At 45.8% G+C, this 13,254-nt stretch overlaps 1 long non-coding RNA gene and 2 other non-coding genes across 3 annotated transcripts; all 3 read left to right on the forward strand.

Moving 5' to 3' along the window:
• Positions 1-416: 416 nt before the first annotated feature.
• LOC119816148 lies at positions 417-13,254 on the forward strand. The gene is made up of 3 exons (XR_005285687.1): positions 417-512; positions 3,573-3,677; positions 13,054-13,254. It is a non-coding gene; the product is annotated as an uncharacterized LOC119816148 (long non-coding RNA).
• LOC119818193 lies at positions 3,698-3,813 on the forward strand. Its single transcript, XR_005286079.1, has one exon. It is a non-coding gene; the product is annotated as a U5 spliceosomal RNA (small nuclear RNA).
• LOC119818196 lies at positions 13,140-13,253 on the forward strand. The gene has a single exon (XR_005286082.1). It is a non-coding gene; the product is annotated as a U5 spliceosomal RNA (small nuclear RNA).

Genomic DNA, 13,254 nt, shown 5'->3' on the forward strand with positions numbered 1-13,254 from the left:
TATGTTTGCCTTCTATCCTTAGTAATACTCAGAAAACTAATATGATCTGAAGAGAAAGCACGGTATATAGAACTGTCTCCGCCCATTGTGTTCTGCCGCCGCTAAGTCCTACGTAACCAATGGGTGTTTGGTGCACAGCATTAGTGGTCAGTGACTTCTGCTTTCGTCTCTCACGAAGGCTCTGGGAGCCGCTTCACTATTGAGAAAACAAAAGGACGAGAAACGAAGTGAAAGCGTTTAAATGGAAACGCGGTGCTGTGAGCAATGCATTGTGGGTATGTGTGCTAGCGGTGAACCACCACCAGAGGGCAGGACGAAAACCGTGCGTACAGGCGTATATCGCACCACCCACAAAGTCTGACTTTTCGGGGAGGGATCTCCGATTCCCCACCCTCAGAGAGGGAGCGATAGACACTGATGGCTACTGGGGGAGGGAGACTGTGCTGTGTTGCTCCTGCCCAGTAGGACTCCACATCCATGCGAATTTGGGCAGCACTAATTGGACTCAGGAGGTGATTAATCAGCACGTGATAACAACAATACAATAAGTAAAATAAAGAAACATGAGGAGGGAGGGAGTCGGGTGTAGTAAGTTGGAGGAGGGTAATGGTGGGTGGATAATATTTTAGGTATTTTGCTTTGAGTTTTCTTTCTTTTCTTTCTTTCTTTCTTTCTTTCTTTCTTTCTTTCTTTCTTTCTTTCTTTCTTTCAATTACGTATACAGTGTTCTACCTCCATGTTTGCCTGAGGGCCAGAAGAGGGCACCAGAGCCCATTATAGCCAGTTGTGAGCCACAATGTGGTTGCTAGGAATTGAACTCAGGACCTCAGGAAGAGCAGCCAGTGCCCTTAACCTCTGAGCCATCTCTCCAGCTCCTTCATATTCATTTTTAGAGGAAGGAGAATCAGCCTAGAATGGTGGCTAATGCTGTTGATTCCAGCACTCAGAGGCACAGGCAAGTAGATCCCTGTAATTTGGTACCAACCTGGCCTACCTATTGAATTCCAGACACTGAGGGCTACATACTGGAATGAACAAGACAATGAGTAGTAGTTTCTGTCCTTGAGACAATTTTTCTATTTGGAACACAGGGAGGGAGGGTGGGTGGGGAGGGTACCAGGCTGTGGTGGCACACACCTTTAACCCAGCACTCAGCATGTAGAGGCTGGCGCATCTCTGAGTTCAGAGTTGGCCTCGTCTACAGAGTGAGTTCCAGGACAGCCAGGGCTACACAAAGAAACCCTGTCTCAAAATAAAATAAAAAATGAAACTGAAAAGAATAGGGGGGACTTGGGGCCTGGCAGCTCATGCCTACAATCCTAACTGTGGGAGATGAAGATGAGAGAATCATTTCAAAGCCAACCTCAGTTACGCTGCAGGTTTAGGGCCAGCCTGGACTGCGCAAAACTTGTCTCAATAAACGAACAAACCAAACAACAACAGCAACAAAATGGTTATGGTGTTGAACTGCAGTCTCAGCTGCCTAAATGCTCAGATTAGCATGAGCCACCATACCTGACTGTGGTCAGTAGAGTATAATATGAAGACATATCAACCCCAGTATTTGTGCGCTATAGGCAAGCATTCTTACACTTTTAGAGGGAGTGTGTGTGTGTGTGTGTGTGTGTGTGTGTGATAGTGCCTAGCTGTTGTTCTATCAGATAGGCCTTGCCAAGCCTGATGACCTGAGTTTGCTCTCCTGAACCCATATTGTGGGAGACTGAACTCCCAAAAGCTTCCGCAGGTGTGCACATTTTCACACCACACACAGAATAAATAAGTGAGATGTAATTAAGTTAAAACAAAAACAACAGCAGTGAAAGGGGCAGAGGGCACTGAGACGGCTCCGTGGGGAACGCACTTGCTGGTGTGCGTGGTCCCTAGAAAACACAGGAGGGAGGATAGGACTAAGTCCTGAAAGTTGTCTTCTGAGCGCCATGTGTGGCCACAAACACACACACACCCCACACACACCCCACACACACACCACACACACACACACCACACACACAGACACCACACACACAGACACACACCACACACACACACTACACACACACACCACACACACACCACACACACACCACACACACACACACACACACACACACACGCAACACCAATAGTAATGAGTTAAATGTAAAAGAAAGAAAACAACCTCTTGTCGGTGAACATGTGCCAATGCCTCACGGTGGAAACTGTGGCCAACTGTGGTTGTAAACATGGAGAGAAACAAGGGAAGAAGAGTTTGGGAATGGCAGCTGGATTAGCTACCAATCACAGTTTTGTTTTGTTTTTAAGAGAAAAACTCTCAAGTATCCATACACTGGGGTCTAACTTAATGTGTAACTAAGGGTGACCTTTTTCTTGTTTGTTTTATTTTAATACTTTTTGTGACAGATTCTTTTTTTTTTTTCAGAGACATGGTTTCTCAATGTAACAGTCCTAGCTGTCCTGGAATCAACTCTTCTTTTAATATATATATTATGTATACAATAGTCTGTCTGCATGAATGCCTGAAGGCCAGAAGAGGGCCCCAGACCTCATTACAGATGGTTGTAAGCCATCATGTTGTTGCTGTGATTCTAACTCTAGATCTTTGGAAGAGCAGGCAATGCTCTTAAACACTGAGCCATCTCTCTAGCCCCTGGCATGAACTCTTATAGATTAGACTGGCCTCGAACTCACAGATATCTGCCAGCCTCTAACTCCTGAATGCTGGGATTAAAGCCCTGCACCACTACTGCCCAGCTCCTCCCTCCCTCACTCCCTCTTATTCCCTCCCTCCCTCCCTCCCTCCCTACCTTCCTTCCTCCCTCCCTCCCTCCGTCCCTCTCTCCCTTTTTTCTTTCCTTTTCCTGATACAGGTATCTCTGTGTAACAGTCCTGGCTGTCCTGGAACTCATTCATTAGACCAGGCTGGCCTCGAACTCACAGAGATCACCCTGACTCTGCTTCCTGAGTGCTGGAATTAAATATGTGTCATCACCGCCTGGCTCTTTATTTTGTTTTTAATTAAGAAAATGTTTAAGTTGGATGTGGGGCACATGCCTGCCATTACAGCATTTAGTAGTAGGCAGGAAATCTGGAATTAAAGATCGTCCCGTGTGATGAAGCAAGTTCAATGCTAGCCTGGGATACACGAGACTCCCTAACGGCTGCCCCGTATTCATGAGGTTGAGGCAAAGAGAACTGTGCTCATCTTCCCAGGCCCAACTGAGTTCAAGGCCAGCCTAGGGGACGTTCGAGACACCGTCTCAAAATTTCAAATAGCAAAATCAAAATATCTCCCCCCGAAAAAAAGAAAAAGAACTTTTACTTGGTGTAAATTATGAAACCAGATTTTTATAGCGGGGGGCCAGGCGTTTAGAGTCCCATGAATCTGGTTTCTGCACTGCCCCCTGGCGTCGGCCCAACATTTACTCTGGGAAAATGAAATCTCCATTTCGGGAAATCCGAGGTTGGTGAACCAGTGTTATTTACATACCCACAATGCACTGCACGCAGGGCAGTGCGAAATTTAAACGTGTAAGCGCTTTTGTCGTCTCTTTCTCGCTTTCTTTTCTTTCTAGTGATGTGCCTTTGGGAGACGTGCGCGAGAGGAAAACAGGCGTCATCACTTACTGCGTGGAGCTAGCGCCCATCGGTTATCTAGGAGCTGGGGTCGGCCGAGAACGGTAGGCGGGAAAGTACTTGTATACTCTGGTTTCTCTTCAGATCGTATAAATCTTTCGCCTTTTACTAAAGATTTCCGTGGAGAGGAACAACTCTGAGTCTTAACCTAATTTTTTGAGGTCCTGTCTATACAGGGCTAATATGTTTTGTCTCAAAGATAGACGTTTTGAGTTTGCTCGTCTTTTGTGCTACAAACACTTTGAGTGTTTTGGTTTTGTTTACTCTATTTTCATGACAGTTTTTCTCTGTGTAGTTGTATTGTCTGTTGTGGCCTTCCTGTAAACTCACCAGTGGGCTCCTTACTTTATCTTCCTATTAGTACCTCTATCTGGTACCTTTCTTTTTCTTTTCCCCTTCAATATGGTCTTTCTCTGTAGCTTTCGGATCCTGTCCTGACACTAGCTCTTGTAGACCAGGGTGGCCTCGAACTCAGAAATCCTCCTGCGTCTTCCTTAAGCGTTCTGGGATTTATTTAAGACAGCCCCACTACTGCCCGGCAGGGCACTTTCTTCATTTTTAAACTATGTAATTTTAAACCATGTCTGCAACTGCTTACTATGTTACCTTGTTTGTTTGCTTGGCAACAGTTATTGAACCTTGTGTACTTTGAGGTTCGTGTGCTTGGTGCATTGTCTCCTTCCGTAAAAGTACAAAATACAAAAGTAAAAGTAAAAATACAAAAGAAGTAACATCCTTTTGTATTTGAGTTAGGAACTGTACTCTGCATTTTCTCTCATTGGCCTTAGCTCTCTTAGTAGTATTGAATGGCATCAGCCTCCTGCTGCTGTGTCCTTTTCCAGTGCTGGGATTATAGGATTGACCACAGTCAGGTTTTAAGAGGTGCTGTGGATCGTGAATGTTCTGTTTTGTGTTTTCAAGAAAGGATTTCACTATGTAGCTGTGACTGTCCTGGAACTCGCTATGTAGACCAGGCTGGCCTTGGCCTCAGAGAGTTCTGCCTCTGGCTCCTGAATGCTGGGTTTAAATGCAACGGCCACCAGGACCATAGTTTTGTTTTTGTTTTTTTTTTTTTTTTTTAAATAACTAGTTCTGGATTCCTTCTCTAAAGACTACAAACAAAGCCACGATTGATGTGGATGGTTCATTCCTATATTCCCAATATTCCATCAAGAGGGAACTCATACCCAACACCACTTGGATGATCAAGAACCAAAGCCTCGATAGCCCAGAGACCTAGGGTAAAACCAAAAGACTACTGGTCAAAAGAAAAAAAGAAAAAGGAAGAGGAAGAAAAAGAAGAAACACATGGCAGGGGCTGCAGAGATGATTAAGCAATTGAAACATGTCCGCTCTTCTTGCCAGTTTGATTCCAGTCATCTGTAACTCCAGCATCCATCCCTCTGGCCTCCCACAGCACCTGCATACACATATCAAAATAATTACACAGGCTGGAGAGATGGCTCAGCGGTTAAGAACGCTGGCTGCTCTCCTGAGTCCAATTCCCAGCAACCACATGGTTGCTCACAACCACCATGTAATAAGATCTGGAGCCTTCTTCTGGAGTGCAGGCATACATGCAGACGGAACTCTATATACATAATAAATAAACACATCTTTTAAAAAAAATAAAAATAATTACAGTAAATGATATAAACAACATACAACACCCCTGGGACTGATGACAGGCTGTAGTCCTACCTAGTCAGGAGGCTGAGACAGGAGGATTACAAAGAGTTCCAGGCTCAGTTCCACAACAAGACCATCTCAAAAGACCGAGCCTCCTTTCAATAACCCACCCTTCACCTAAGGGCTGAGGCAGCTGTCTCGGTGGTAGGACATTGTCACATACTGAGAAGGTATATATCTAGGGGCTGGGGCGGGATGGCTGCTCTGGCACAGGAATCTACGTTTGGATCTCAGCGCCAATGTGCAGGAGCTAGCATGTGTCTGTCTCTCATACTGGCGAGATGGACAGGCAGTAGAAAAAGACAGCTGGATCCCTGGAGCTTGCTAGTCAGCGACTTGTCTTAGGAGTAAACCAATAGAGGCTGAGAGGAAGAAGTTGGAGGTGGCCTCAAACCCCAGGGAGGGGTCTGCCTTGAAAGGAAGGAGGGCAGGCGTTGGGTCACTGGTGGGTGAGGAGTGCTTCTGTTCTGCTCACCGACTGGACCTTGCTGTGGTCATGAACTGAGGGTGAGAGCTGGGTAGTGAAGGGACGCTAGTCCACGTGAGCATATAGCTCTGGCAGGCCTTGACCTTCTCCCCCATTCCCTCTACCTTGCTAAAAAACATTAGACTACATTCCTAAAGCTAGCCACCAAGAGCTATTCCCTTATTTGGCCACTTCCGCCTCGTGAGGCTCACTGCCCAGGTCCAGCTATGGAAGTATTAAAACCCAGCAATCAAAAGCCCCCTTTGGCTCACCTAATTAACATGTCCAATTAAAATTAAGCACCTCGTCCTAACACAGGGCTTCCCCTTGTACCTTTGTAAACTGCCATTTTTCTTTGTGCGAAGGCCATCTCCTCTCTGTGCAGAGGCGGTCCTTTGTCCCTCCAGGATAAATATCCCTGCCGCATTTCCCTTGGTACCTAGCTCTTCTCCCTCTTCCTCTATTAATCCCTACCCTCTGTCCCTTTCCCTGTCCTCTATTCCTCTGGGGCAAACAAATCTTTGCGCTGAGAAGTTGGTCTTGTGGGTCTTGACCAATACTTTTCCCTTCAGGTAGGTCTGTGGAACACTCACGACAGCAGAGACCCTCTTTGCAGGCGAACGGGACAAGTAATATCCAGCCCTCAGCTAGGTTTCCTGGTTTTCTTTTATCCCTTCCCGCCTTCCTCCCTCTGTTTAGGGTCTCACTTTATCATTTTATAGCCTTGGCTGGCCTGGAACTCACTGTGTGGAACAGGCTGGTCTCAACTTGTGTTGGTCGCTTGCCTCAGCCTCCCAGCTGCTGGGATTACCGATGTGAACCGTCACACTCAGCTTTCTTGTTTAGATGATTTATTTATTTATTTTTGAGGCAGAATCTCTGTGTAGCCCTAGCTACTAAGCAGACCAGGTACTTGCTAAGTAGATCAAACTGGCCTAGAACTCACAGAGATCCACCTGCCTCTGTTCCCTCTGCTGGGGTTAAAGGTGTATGCCACCAACCGGGTCTTTTATAGATTTTTGAAACAGGATCTCATCCTGTAATTGTGATGGGTCCTCCTGAGAGCTGAGAGTAACAGTGTGAGCCACCACGTGTAGCTCCAGCTTCCTGGTTTTTATGTCACTTTGCCTGTCACAGGGTAAATGCTGAAAAGGTAGAGCGGGAAGGGAGGCTGGTCAGGATTCGGAGTAATGACAGCGGAGCCACAATGAGGCCCATTCCAAGACCCATGGTCATCTAAGGAGTGGTTCCACTTTCCTCTTACCCCATGTCTTGGTTCCAGAGTCCCCCTCACTATTTCCTTTGTTCTGGATTTTCACATTCTCCCTCAATACTGAATCTTATTCAATAGTGTCTTTCTTTTTTTTTTTCCTGAGACGGGGGTTCTTTGTGTAGCCCTTGCTGTCCTGGAACTCCCTCTGTAGACCTGTAGTCTGGCCTTGAACTCAGAGATCTGCCTGCCTCTGCCTCCAGAGCGCTGGGATTAAAGGTGTGTACAACCACCCAACTGTTTTTTTTTTTTTTTGAGACAGAGTTTCTCTGTAGATTTTGGAGCCTGTCATAGAACTAGTTCTTGTGGACCAGGTTGGCCTCGAACTCACAGAGATCTGCCTGCCTCTGACTCGCGTGTGCACCAACTTTTTTTTAAGTTTATTTTTTTTATTACATTTCTTCTTATCATATGTGTTTAGATAGTTTGCCTAAATGCATGCCTGGTACCTAAGGAAATCAAAAGAGGGCATGGGATCCCCTGAGACTGGGGTTACAGATGTATGTGAGCCATCATGTCCGAGCTGGGAATTGAACCTGGAATTTTTGAAAGAGCAGGAGTTCTCTTAACTGCTGAGCCATGTGTAGGTGAGTGTCTGTGTGAGTGCGTAGGTGCTGAGGGAGGTTTAAAACAGGATGTCTGAACTCTGGACCTCTGAGAGAACAACAAGCACTTTTAACCTGTAGCCAACTTTTCAGAACCTATTTAAAGAAGATGCTGAGATCCTGGGGGCACTTGACTCAGATCCTGACCACCAGGAACAGTGGAGACCCTAAAGAAAAGTCAGGTGTGGCACCCCATGTCTATAATGCCAACGACTCAGGAGACAAAAGCAGCGGTATTGCTACAGTCGCCATAGGGATAATTGCCCATCTCTGCAGTTCTCTGATTTGCCACCTGCTCCTAGAATCCAAGGCGACCAGGTTTAGGGCAACAACTGGATACCTTTAGGCACCTTTGGGGAGTTAAGGATATAACATGTTTTAAAAAAACCTGGCTGCCAGATTCCTCAGGTGCCTTTGTGCTGTTAGCATTAAGGGCAATGGCATGGTTCAGCTAGACACTCCCTGAGTGATTAGTGTACCTGTATCCTGAATCAAGCTGGTGGCCCAAAACAGGGTAAACAGATGCAAGGTGAAGGCAGAGATTCTAGACACCCCACCTCCATTTCTGGTGTGCAGATAGTCCAACTGAAGACTCCATGCCTTTTAGGAAAAGTTCTGGTATAATCCAGTTTCCAAAGAAATCCTGGGCAACATAGTGGATCCCAGGCCAGCCTGGTCTACAGTGAGACCCGATTTCAAAAAACCAAACCAAAAAGCAGTAGGAAACAGTCACATTGATGCACTTGTTCTTCCAGAGGAGCTGAGTTCAATTCCCAGCAGCCGCATGGTGGCTCACAGCTGTCGATGACTCCAGTCCCAGGAGTCATCTTCTCTTCTGGGCTCCATGGCATGAATGTGGCTCACAGACACATATGCAGGCAAAATACCTGTTTTATTTGTTTGTTTGCTTGGGGTGTTTTTTTTGGTTTTTTTATTTTTTTTAAAGATTTATTTATTATTATGTATACAACATTCCTTCCATGTTTGCTTGCATGTCAGAAGAGGGCCCTAGGTCTCATTATAGATGGCTGTGAGTCACCACGTGGTTGCTGGGAATTGAACTCAGGACCTCTGGAAGAGCAGCCAGTGCTCTTAACCTCTGAGCCATCTCTCCAGCCCCTTTTTTTTTTTTTTTTTTTTTTTTTTTTTTTTTTTTAGAGATAGGTTTTCTTTTTTTTTTTTTAATGGATTGGATGGATAAATATTGGCACGGCCATACTAACAAAGCGGGCTACAGATTCAAAGCAATCCCTATCAAAACCTTCATACTGTCTACTAGAACTGCACAGATTTGAAACATACAAAACACTTGGAAAACTCACAAAGTTGGGGGAGTTAGGTAGGCTTATGTGAAAATATAAACAACCGACAAAACAAGGCAACCTATAAAACCAAAGTAAAAGATCGCAGGATAATGAGTATTATCAAATGTTCACTTATATGGCCACACAATTTTGACAAGGGTACCAAAACCACACCGGGGGAGTGAGGGGAACAGTCTCTTGGGCCAATGGCGATGGGAGAACTGGATAGGCACGTTTGGGTGTTATTCTCCACTATATACAGCAATGAACTCGGGATGAAGTAAGGAGACAAAACGCCACCACTGTAAATACCTGTAAGAAAAGCTAGGAAAGGGCTGGAGAGATGGCTCAGCGGTTAAGAGCACTGACTGCTCTTCCAGAGGTCCTGAGTTCAATTCCCAGCAACCACATGGTGGCTCACAACCATCTGTAATGGGGTCTGGTGCCCTCTTCTGGCCTACAGGCATACACACAGACAGAATATTGTATACATTAAATAAATAAATAAGTAAATTTTTTTTTAAAAAAAAAAAAAAAGAAAAGCTAGCCGGGCGGTGGTGGCTCACGCCTTTAATCCCAGCACTTGGGAGGCAAAGACCAGCCTGGTCTACAAGAGCTAGCTCCAGGACAGGCTCTAAAAGCTGCAGAGAAACCTTGTCTCGAAACCCCCCCCCCCCAAAAAAAAAAAAGAAAAGAAAAGAAAAGCTAGGAAAGTACTAATGAGATTGTATTTGCCGCTGACTCGTTGGGTGTGGCATGTAAAGCACTGTGACGGCGTAGGTGGGTGACTGAGGCTCCGGGAATGTTGAAGGTGTTTTTCAGAGGTGAGAGCTGAGAGTGACTGCAGAGCTACCCCTTAGGCTGAGGAGCTGCCGGGCGGTGCGGGAGAGCGTTTTCCGGGAGACCCTCAGGGTCTCCTAGGTCACATTTTAATATTCTTCTCTTCTGAAACCTCTTTTCCAGCCCCTCCCTCCACAGTTCAAGTCATCCTCGGCACCACTGTCGTCCATGCCCCTGCTAACCTGGTCCACTAATCACCACTTAAAGTGTTCAACTGCTTTTCCTAATCCACAGTCCCAAAGCCCATAATCCTTCAAACAAAAATATGGTCTGGCCTATCACAGCAATACCCCAGTCCCTAATACCAACTTTTGTCTTAGTTAGGGTTTCTATGGCTGGGAAGAGACACCATGACCATGGCAACTTGTAGAAGGAGCAGCGGGCTGCATTCCCGCCCGGCTCCCGCACAGCTAGCTTAGCCCCAGAAATAACAACAAACAAATTATATTCTTTTAAATACTGCTTGGCCGGGCGGTGGTGGCACACGCCTTTAATCCCAGCACTCGGAAGGCAGAGGCAGGAGGATCTCTGAGTTCGAGGCCAGCCTGGTCTACAAGAGCTAGTTCCAGGACAGGCTCTAGAAACTACAGGGAAACCCTGTCTCAAAAAACCAATCAATAAATAAATAAGTAAATAAATACTGCTTGGCCCATTAGCTTTAGCCTCTTATTGGCTAATTCTCACATTTTGCTTTAACCCATTTCTAATAATCTGTGGACCACCATAAAGTGGTGTCTTACCAGGAAGATTCTAGCCACCGTCCGTCTTGGGTAGGAGAAGCATGGGGCCTGCCTGAGGCATCTGCCTGACTCTGCTTTCTTTCTCCCACAATTCTGTTCTGTCTACTCTGCCTACCTAATTTTCTGTCCTATTAAAGGGCCAAGGCAGTTTTTTTTTTTTTTTTTTTTTTTTTTTTTTTTTTTTGGTTTTTCGAGTCAGGGTTTCTCTGCAGCTTTTTTAGAGCCTGTCCTGGAACTAGCTCTTGTAGACCAGGCTGGTCTCGAACTCACAGAGATCCGCCTGCCTCTGCCTCCCGAGTGCTGGGATTAAAGGCGTGCGCCACCACCGCCCGGCTGCAGTTTTCTTTATTAACCAATGAAAGTAACACATAGGCAGATGACCCTCCTCCATCAGCAACTCTTTTTTTTTTTTTTTTTTTTTTTTTCGAGACAGGGTTTCTCTGCAGCTTTAGAGCCTGTCCTGGAGCTAGCTCTTGTAGACCAGGCTGGTCTCAAACTCACAGAGATCCGCCTGCCTCTGCCTCCCGAGTGCTGGGATTAAAGGCGTGCGCCACCACCGCCCGGCTCAGCAACTCTTATAAAGAAAAACCTTCAATGGGGGACTTACATTTTCTGTGGTTTAATCCATTACTACCACAGTGGGGCATAGTGGCATGCAGGCAAACATGATGCTGGAGCTGAGAGTCCCATATCGTGCTGGCATCAGGAAGTGAACTGAGACACTGGGTAGTATCTTGAGCATATATGAGAACTCGGTGTCTGGCTATACATTGACACACTTCTTCCAACAAGGCCATATATACTCCAACAAAGCAACACCTCTTAATGGTGCCACTCCATTATGGGGCCATCTCTCAAAGCATCATAACACCCATATACATAAAACAAAAATAAATAAATCTTTTTTAAAATCACATTTAAATGGTCTTAATTAGTTTTATGTCAACTTGACACAAGCTAGAGTCATCAGAGTCGGGGGAGCCTTAGTTGAGAAAGTACCTCCATAAGATCCAGCTATGTGGCATTTTCATAAGTAGTGATCAATATGGGAGGGCCCAGGCTATTCTGAGTGGTGCCATTGCCGGACAGGTGGTCCTGGGTTTGATAAGAACAAGCCATGGAGAGCAAGCCAGTATGCAGCACCCTTTAATGGCTTCTGCATCAGCATCAGCCTCCAGGTTCCGACCCTATGTGAGTTCCCACCCTCTCTGTTTTGATGATGAACTGTTACTGAATTGTTTTTGGTCATGGTGTTTCATCATAGCAATAGTAACCCTAATAAAGACGCTAATGTACTAGATAATAGGACCTCAATACATGACTTGGGCATGTGTGGAATGGCAGCCAATTCACTTGAGTATCAGCCGACTTGACTTGCCTGCTATTTTAAAAATTTATGTGTATGAATATTTTACCATCGTGTATGACTGTGCGTGCTTGACCAGGGAATCCAGAAGACGATAGGGATGGTTGTGAGCCACCATGTGGTTTCTGGGGACTGAACCCAGGTCCTCTACAGGTGCAACGAGTGCTCTTAACTACTGCCTCATCTTTCTAGGGTTGGAGGCCCTACTGGTCAGAGGCTGCAGTCTACCATAGCATAGCAGCCCTTCCTGGGCTAGGTACAACCTGGAGGACGCCCTCCCTGCAGGTCTTCCTGCTCTCTGCGTAGCCTCATTGAATGCTGTCTCTATAGGCCCCTATGCCTGACTTACATCAAGGATGACCCTTGATGCAGTTCCCTGCAAATGCTCTTCCCCTGCTGCCCACATGGTAACTAGGTAATGTGCTCTGTCCATTTTCACAGGGCTGTGCTGCCACCAAATCAACTTTAGGACAGGAGCCTGGCACCTTATGCAAATTAGGTGATCATCCCCAGTCTCTCTCCCCACCCTTTCTATCTCCCCTCCCTCAGTGCCACTGGTCACCTCCTGAAAGGCCATTTCCCCATCCAAAGCTCTCTGTCATTGCTTCTGCCCCTTTGTCCTTTGTCCCTGTGGACTGGTGGCCAACAGACACCAAGGAAAAAGGGGACTTCACATCCAGGACTGATCCTCCAACTTATTTTGTTTTGAGAGACAGGATCTCACTATGTAGACCTAACTGTATGGAATTCAACATGTAGACCAGGATGGTCTCAAATTTACAGAGGTCCAAATGCCAGTGCCGTTAAGTGCTGAGATTAAAGGCATGAGCTACAATGCCAGACTAATTCTCCTACTTTCAAAAATGAAAATGAAGGTGCTGGAGAGATGGCTCAGACATTAAGAGCACTGGCTGCTCTTTCCAAGGCCCTGAGTTCAATTCCCAGCAACAACATGGTGACTCACAATCATCTATGATAAGATCTGGTGTCCTCTTCTGGCCTGCAGGCAAACATGGAGGTAGAACACTGTACACATAATAAATAAAATGTTTTTTAGAAAAGCCCTAAGACAATATAGATCCGCCATTACCTTCCTCCAACTTCCTACACCTCAACTCCTTCCTTTTGTTTTCTCAATAGTGATGCAGATTTCAGCGACTTCATGGGAGATGAAAGCAGAAGTCACTGACCACGCGCCCGAGGACAATGGATGAAGCCACTGCAGCATACTCTGGTTTCTCTTCAGAGCCTATAAATCTTTCACCTTTTACTAAAGATTTCTGTGGAAAGAAACAGCTCTGAATCATAGCCCAATTTTTTAAAATATTTATTTATGTATAC

Source organism: Arvicola amphibius, chromosome 6, assembly GCF_903992535.2.
Source record: "Arvicola amphibius chromosome 6, mArvAmp1.2, whole genome shotgun sequence".
In the NCBI taxonomy this organism is placed as follows: Eukaryota; Metazoa; Chordata; class Mammalia; order Rodentia; family Cricetidae; genus Arvicola; species Arvicola amphibius.